This window comes from Dipodomys spectabilis, unplaced genomic scaffold, assembly GCF_019054845.1.
Source record: "Dipodomys spectabilis isolate Male_0828 unplaced genomic scaffold, ASM1905484v1 ptg000655l, whole genome shotgun sequence".
NCBI lineage: Eukaryota > Metazoa > Chordata > Mammalia > Rodentia > Heteromyidae > Dipodomys > Dipodomys spectabilis.
The window spans coordinates 145,626-152,875 of NW_024871332.1; the positions used below are offsets into that span (position 1 = coordinate 145,626).

Below are 7,250 nucleotides of genomic sequence, written 5' to 3' on the forward strand. Positions count from 1 at the left end.
GAAGAACCAACTCTTCGTTTTGTTGATTCTTTCTATAGCTTTTTTGGATTCTAATTCATTTAATTCTGATTTAATAGTAATTATTTCTTTCCGTCTACTGGATTGGGATTTATCTTGCTGATCTTTGTCAAGGAGATTTAGATGTGTCATTAGATTGTTGGATTCAGATCTCTCCAATTTGTTGATGTAGGCGCTCAAAGCTATAACCTTGCCTCTGAGTACTGCTTTTGCTGTGTCCCAGAGGAGCTGGTAATTTGTGTGTTCACTTTTGTTGAATAGCATGAACATTTGAATTTCCTTTCTAATCTCTTCCATGACCCACTCGTGATTCAGCAGTGTGTTGTTCAGCCTCCATATGATACCAGACTTTCTTGGGTGGCTTTTGGGGTTGAGTACTAATGTTATTCCCTTGGGGTCAGAGAGAATGCAAGATATAACTTCAATGTTTCTGAATTTGGACAAGTTTGCTTTGTGGCCTAAAATGTGGTCTATGTTAGAAAATGTTCCATGTGCTGCTGAGAAAAACGTGTATTCTGATGCTGCTGGGTGAAATGTTCGGTAGATATCTGTTAAATCTAGTTGATCTATGCAGCTGTTTAGATCGTAGTTTCTCTGTTGAGATTTTGCCGAGTTGATCTATCTAGTGGGGAGAGTGGTGTGTTAAAATCTCCAACAATTAATGTGTTTGGAGTTATATGGGATTTGAGGGAAAGTAGTATTTCTTGGATAAATTTGGGTGCTCCCCTGTTTGGCGAGTAGATATTTAGAATTGTAATATCCTCCTGAAAGAGAGATCCCTTAATTAGTATGTAGCGACCTTCTTTATCTCTTCTCAAGAGTTTTAATTTGAAGTCTATTTTATCTGATATTAGGATTGCAACTCCCCCCTGTTTATGGGGGCCCTTTGCTTGCTAGATTTTTTTTCAACCTTTAACATTGAAAATGTGTTTGTTTTTAAGGGCAAGATGTGACTCCTGAAGGCAGCAGATAGAAGGGTGTTTTTTTTTAATCCAACTAGACAGTCTATGTCGCTTAATTGGAGAGTTAAGTCCGTTAACATTAAGAGAAAGGACTGAGAGGTATTTGGGAGTTCCTGCCATGTTATCCAACTTCTTGGAGGTTGCGAAAACTGGGTTCTTCCTATGGTTCTTGGATTCTCAGTTTGGGTGCAGTTTCTTGACATTTATTGTGGTCTTGTTGGTTTTCTATGTGTAGGACATCTTTAAGGATCTTTTGTAGGGCTGGTTTGGTGGAGATGTATTGTTTCAATTTTTCTTTGCTATGGAAGGTTTTTATTTGTCCTTCAGTTATGAAGGAGAGTTTAGCTGGGTACAGTATTCTTGGTTGATAGTTGTTTGTTTTTAGGGCATGGCATACATCATTCCAGGCTCTTCTTGCTTTGATTGTCTCTGCTGAGAAATCTGAGGTTTTCCTTTATAGGTGATTAATCTTTTCTCCTTTACAGCTTTAAGGATCATTTCCTTGGTCTGAGTTGGTCCTGTGTGGATTATAAAGTGACGGTGGGATGTCTTATTCTGCTCTGGTCTGTTTGGAGTTCTAAAAGCTTCTTGTATCTGAATAGGCCTATCATTTTGCATGTTTGGGAAGTTCTCTGCTAGGATCCTGTTAAACAAATTTCCTAGGCCATTGACTTCTGTTTCTAGGTGCTCCTCTACACTCATTATCCTTAGATTAGGCCTTCTGATGGTGTCTTCCAAGTGTTGGATAGATCTATCATATTTCTTGGACTTGTCTTGGATGTTTGTATGTTCTTTCTCTATAATATCTAGGCTGTCTTCAATCCCTGAGATTCGATTTTCTGCATGGTCTAACCTGCTGTCAAGACTTTCTAATTTGTTTTTTATCTCTTTTCCTTCTAATTGGTCAGCTTTGATGTCTTCAACTTCTTTGTTGAAGCTTTGTTTTAGATCCTGTATGAACTTCCTCACTTCCTTAATTTGATGTTCAGTGTTTATTCTCAAATCACTTAGTTGATTGGTTATGGTTTCCTTGGACTCCCATTCCTTCCGTTGGGTTCCATTCAACATTCCCTTTGTGGTCTCCCTGACTTCCTTCAGCTCTTTGTTAATGGATTCCATGAATGCCTTTAGTGATCTTTGTGTATGCTCTTCCTTCTCTCTCAATTCCTGTATTTCTCTTTGATAAGCTTCCTCCCGTTTGTGGGATTCCTGTAGTTCTCTTTGAGTGTTCTCAGCCTGTTCACACCATTCCTGTCTTTCTCTTTGAGTATTCTCAAGCTGCTCATGCAAATCCTGTATCAGCTTTTGAGTAGCTTCCTTATGCTTATGATATTCCTGTATAAACTTTTGAAATGCCTCCTCTCTCTCCCTATCATGCTCATACAGAGACCTTTGTATGCTTTCAATCTTTTGATTTATCATGTTTGCCAGCAGTGTTTGTAGAGCTATTTGGGAATTCTCCTCTGGATTATTCATTATCTGTTCTGTCCCCTGATTATCGGGATTGGGAATTGAGATACCCGGATTTGCCATTTTTCTTGTGTTTTTCTGGCTTACTCTGCCCATTTGAGATGAAAATAGCACCAGTTTTGTGCTAGAACACTATATTAAGGCAAGCATCAACCCAAGTCTGAATTTGCACAGTCAATAGTCTGCAGATACAATCTAGTTCAACAGATATATCTATTCAACATCAAACAACTATATGTTAATGGGCTACGGACTGCAAAGAAGAGTTTGGAAGACCAGAAATTATTAGGGTTAGGGAGAGATATGGGTAAAAAAATAGGAATAGCTTGATGTGGGGAGGTTCTGGGGGAGTTAACTAAGTCTTAATCTCAAAGCAGGAAATAGGTTGGGTAGATTGAAAGTAGAGAGAGAGAGAAAGAAAAAAAAAGAAAGGGAACGGGAAAAGAAAAAAGACCAGAAAAAATAGAAAGGTAGAAATTAATAAAATTATGTAGTTCGATAACAATCTATTTACATTAGAACGTGAATTTATTGAGAGAAGGGGAGAGATATAAAGTAGATGTGAAAAACTTAAAAATAAAAATGCTTAAAATATTATATAGGTATAAAGAGGTAATACTGCTATTAGGGAATTTACGTCTTAGGGGTTTTGACTTGTGTAATAAATTTGTGGATTAAATTTGTACACAATGTGGGATAGGGTCTAATAGTCAACTACAGGTTTATCTGAGGGTGTGCAGGACAAGAATTAAGTCACATAAAGAAGAACGAAAGAGAGGAGAAGGTGAAAAGGATAAGAAAGGAAAAAGAAAAAGATGAGAAGTTCAGTAGAGCTAAACAAAAATCAAAAAGATAATTTAAAAAGAAAAAAAAAATAGAAACAAGACCAAAAAAGAAAGCAAAAACGCACACTCCCGTATCCCCAAAATAAAAATTATAAGAGGAAAAGAAAATTTCTGGAAAACATTTTTTTAGCAAAAAAAGCAAAGATTAAAGATTGAAAAAAGTTTTAGAAAAGAAAAAAAAAATTTTTTTAATATAAGGACCAAAAATAAAAACAAAAAAAAAAAAAAAAAGAAGACGAAGAAGAGAAAAAAGAAAAATAAAAACAAAAAAACCCCAAAATGTCTTTTTTTTGGGCGGGGGGGAGTAGTGGGGAAAATCCTGTATCTCCCTTGTGTCTGTAACCAGCCTCTTGTTGGAGTCTCTGGTCTGCTTGTCGTCCTGGGGCTTGGTTGGTTTCTTAAGTCAGTTTGTTCGAACAGGCAGTAAAATGCTCTGCTTTACCCAGGATTTGGCGATCCTCCTCCCAGGCTAGTTCATTGGGAGACAGATCTGCTTTTAGTATCACAAAAGAGGGGGATGCAGTGATGAGGCTAGATTTTGGTAGCTTTTCCGGGGCTGGTTTGTGAAAACCTCACAGAGCCCAGCCTGGAGCTATTCTCAGGGTTTCTGTTTACTGATTTTCAATTGCTTGTATAGGCTGCTAGAAGGAGGGGCAGCTTCTGGCTCTGATTACCCAGTGAAGAAACCCACTCCTCGGGCTGATGCCTGAGCTGGGTGACTTTTCCCTGGGTGGAGCTGAGTCTGGCAGGTCATGCCGCCGTTAAGTTCTTGTGACCTACTAAATGACTTGTTTTATTCCAAGGACTGAGCTGGAACTAGCAGCTCCTCCGAGCTTTTTCGGTATCCAAGATGGAGATCACCGGTGCAGGGGGGGAGGGGTGGCCTTCACTCCTCTGCTCCCTGAGAAGGAGTGAGGACGTCAGGCTTCTACTCACGCCGAGTCTTGGTTCCTGGGTCGTCTCTGATGCGAACTGCAGGATGAAGATGTCTGCTCCTTGTCGGTTCTTGCTGGTGCTGAGTAGAATCCGCTCACCTGCTGAGTCTGGCTCCTTCGTCCAGGATTCTCTGTTGCTCAGGTATGGTGGCTGTGCTCGCCCGCCACTGCCACAGCTGCCGCCGCCCCGGCGGCTGCTGGCAAGGGTTCAGAAGTGTCTCCTTGCCTGGTTTTCCTTCTCTGGCCAAACTCTCTGTCCTGTGATGATTCACTTGGTGTAATTCTCTGACTTAGGACTGTTCACTGGAACTCTAAAACTGCTTTCTATGCTAGAGCTTACTTAAAAACATGGAACGCTTCACGAATTTGCATGGCATCCTTGCGCAGGGCCATGCTAATCTTCTCTTTATCATTCCAATTTTAGTATATGTGCTGCCGAAGCGAACATCGAAATTTTCTGAATAGAGTCCCAGAAACACAAAAAGTCAAAGACAGGTTGGACAAATGGGATTGCATGAAATTGCTGAGCTTCTGCCTGGCAAAGGACAAAGCTAGCAAGATCAATAGAAAGCCCACAGATTCGGAGTTCTTCACTAGGCATACAACAGACAAGGGTCTTATGTCTAAAATATACCTGGAACTCAAAAAATTGAATCCTCCAACAACAAATCCTCAAAGAAAGAACTCCCCAATAAATAAGTGGGCTAAAGACTTACAGAGAAACTTCTCTGAAGAGGAAAAAAGGATAGCGAATAGACACACGAAGAAATGCTCAAACTTCCTAGCCATAAAAGAAATGCAAATCAAAACAGCATTGAGATACCACCTCACCCCAGTTAGAATGGCTATAATCAAGAACTCTAATAACAACAGAAACTGGTGGGGCTATTGGTGGGACTGTATACTTGTTCAACCACTTTGGAAAGCAGTATGGAGCTTCCTCAAAAGACTCTACATAAAGTTCCCCAATGACCCAGCACTCCCACTTTTGGGCATTTAACCAAGTGATTGCAAACAATACCATACTAAAGCTACCAACAGAACTATGTTTATTACAGCATTATTTACCATAGCTAAGATACAGTTCCTACCCAGATGCCCCTCAGTAGCTGAATGGATCAAGAAAATGTGGTTTATATACACAATGGAATTCTATGCGTCCATCAGAAAGAATGGCATTGCCCCATTTGTCAGGAAATGGAAAGCCTTGGAAAAAATTATATTAAATGAAGTAATCCAGGCCCAAAGAAACATTAGTGCCATGTTTTCCCTTATTTGCAATAACTAGTATATGTCTGAGACAAACAGAAACTGTCAGACAAGTTGATGGTAGGAGAAATGAACCCTAAGATAAGGACTCAAATTGTTTTTTGATTATTTGTTGCTTTTTTTATGTCCCTCCCCCACGGTATAACCCCTGTTTTCACTGTATTTGATGTTGGTATAATTTGGGGATGGCAAGGGAAAAACAAATTGTTATACAGGTGGACCAATTACCACAATGACATGTACAAGACATTATTTCGAAAAACGAACTTTACAACTTTGGTGTGGAGGGGATGGTGGGGTGGTAGAAGGGGAGATATGAAGGGATGGAAAGGGGAAACAAAGGAGGAGGCAAAAATGCTTGATAAGAAATGTACTCATTACCTTGTTCATGTAATTGTAAACCCTCTGTTTTTATTTTCCACAATAAAAAAATCATAAAATAATAAAGTAAAATTCATGTCAATTTTGTTTTGTCGATCTTAAGGCTCTAACTCTGGGCCTAGGCACTGTCCCTCCTCTCTTCGGCTGAAGGATACCACTGTATCTCTTAAGCTACAATGCCGTTTCTAGTTTTCAAGAGATATATTGGAGGTAAGAGTCTCACAGATTTTTATGCCCAGGCTGACTTTGAACCACTATCCTCACATCTCAGAGTTTTGGGTAGCTAGGATTACAGGCATGAGCCAACAAATCCCAGATCTAAGACAATTTTTTAAAAGTAAGCTTATTGAAACTTCTGGCTTTTTCCAATAAACAATCTTACTTTTTCAACATTAGTTTATAATTATGATTTATTTTTAGATGTAACTGTGAATTTTTAATCGAATCATATATGAGTTTTACTATTTCTCAGTATCTCACAAAAATCCACAGTTATTGACTTTCCCCAAAGTCAATTATTACATACTATATTACTTACTATTACTATTACACTCTTATTACATATAATGTGAAGTGAAAATAGTTCGGATCATTTCAGATAAATTAGTAGCGCTATTTTATCGTTATAAATTCACATCTGTGATTTTAAATGAAGGGAAGAATTTTTTCGAGTTAAAATGAAGTATGAATGTGTAGTGCGTCCTAATTGAAACAAAAATTCTGAATTCATAGAGACAAAATTATTTTCTTTCCACTTATGAATTTGCAGTAATACTATTGTAAATAGTGAGGCAAGAGGAGGAAGAATTCTATCTTTTTTTTTTTTTTTGTCAGTCGTGAGGCTTGAATTCTGGGCTAGAGCCCCGTCCCTGTGCTCTTCAGCTCAAGGCGAGTGCTCTAACGCTTGAGCCCCAGCCAGACTTCTGGTTTTCTAGTGGTTTATTGGAGATAAGAGTCTCAAAGAGTTTCCTGCCTGGGCTACCTTTGAACCATGATCCTCAGATCTCTGTGATCCTCCTGAGTAGCTAGAATTACAGGCGTGAGCCACCGGTTGCCCGCAAGGAGGAAGAATTCAAGTCATGTCAAACAGTGTCTCTGTATGAAGACCTGCTTATTCCCAGTTGTCACAAAATTTCAAGTGTCTATCTTAGAATCCTATTTGGAAAAGTTCTGAATCATTGATTCCTTTTGTACTTTCTGTTATAGGAAACAAAATATAGACACAAAACAATTGTAATAAAATGCACACATATGTTGAAGTCACAACTGGAAAAACAACCAACAAAGTAGAATTCCCCCAGGAACAAAAGCATGTTGTATCAGTTTTGTTTTTTAAGCACAAAAACCTCAAATACATGTTAACTTGTCAT

The 7,250-nt window shown here is 38.7% G+C and overlaps 1 non-coding gene across 1 annotated transcript; it reads right to left on the reverse strand.

Moving 5' to 3' along the window:
- Positions 1-4,572: 4,572 nt before the first annotated feature.
- LOC122101341 lies at positions 4,573-4,676 on the reverse strand. Its single transcript, XR_006146359.1, has one exon. It is a non-coding gene; the product is annotated as a U6 spliceosomal RNA (small nuclear RNA).
- Positions 4,677-7,250: the final 2,574 nt, after the last annotated feature.